The sequence below is a fragment of the Otolemur garnettii genome, unplaced genomic scaffold, assembly GCF_000181295.1.
Source record: "Otolemur garnettii isolate 467f Iridium unplaced genomic scaffold, OtoGar3 scaffold00002, whole genome shotgun sequence".
NCBI lineage: Eukaryota > Metazoa > Chordata > Mammalia > Primates > Galagidae > Otolemur > Otolemur garnettii.
This window is the reverse complement of record NW_003852397.1, coordinates 39,782,980-39,783,839: the sequence shown is the minus strand read 5'-3', so window position 1 is coordinate 39,783,839 and position 860 is coordinate 39,782,980. Positions and strand designations below refer to the sequence as shown.

Genomic DNA, 860 nt, shown 5'->3' with positions numbered 1-860 from the left:
CCATTCTTGTGATACTTTGCTCAGAAGAACATTCTCCAGCTCCATCCATGTGAACATGAAGGACGTAAAGTCTCCATCTTTCTTAATGGCTGCATTTTTAACATTTTAAAGTGGATAGAGCATTTCAAAAGTTCCATTAGGCCTGAATGTGCAGTGTGAGCCCTGGACGTTTGCCGTGGAGGGGTCTGAGCCACTGTTGGATGCTGAGTCTCAGGTCACCAAACAGCTTATAGATCTTCCGTGGAAACTGGATGTGGCTGTGAGTTCGGACACTGGTAGATCTCTTAAGCAGCCTTACGTTGCAGTGATGCTAAAAGTGGCAGCTCATTCACGCCAAGTAAAGAACAAGTCGTTTGAAATGACAATCCCACAGTTTCAGAATTTTTATGGACAATTCAAGAAAATTGCTGTAGTTATTGAAACTGTGAAAACTGATTAAATTATGTCATCATTGTACACTCATGGACTTTCTGCAACAAAACTTCATGAGGATCAAGTGGTATGTGTTTAATGAAAATTACATTTGGTTTTCCATTTTTTAAAATAAGAGAACTAGACAAACAGGAAAAAGAAAATCAATTAACCCCAGAACCACCATGGTGGCAACTGATTTTAACTTGACTTTAATTAGAAGAGGCAAATAAAAAATAAACTGGGACCAAAGATTTCGTTACCATAAAGTAGATTCCAGAAGAAGAGCTGGGGCTGTTTTCCTGCCTAAGAAATACCAGGATGATAATTGATATTCATAGTGGGGATTACACATAAACGTATCCAGATGGGGTTTATGTCCAAACTAAGACCATCTGACATTAAGTAAAGCTGAATACTCCCCAGCTGGTCATTCCAGTTATTGAGGT

General features: G+C 39.1%; 1 pseudogene; it reads left to right on the top strand.

Moving 5' to 3' along the window:
* The window catches only part of LOC100942543, a 3,687-nt pseudogene extending 3,248 nt beyond the window's left edge, over nt 1–439 (top strand).
* The last annotated feature ends 421 nt before the right edge of the window (nt 440–860 follow it).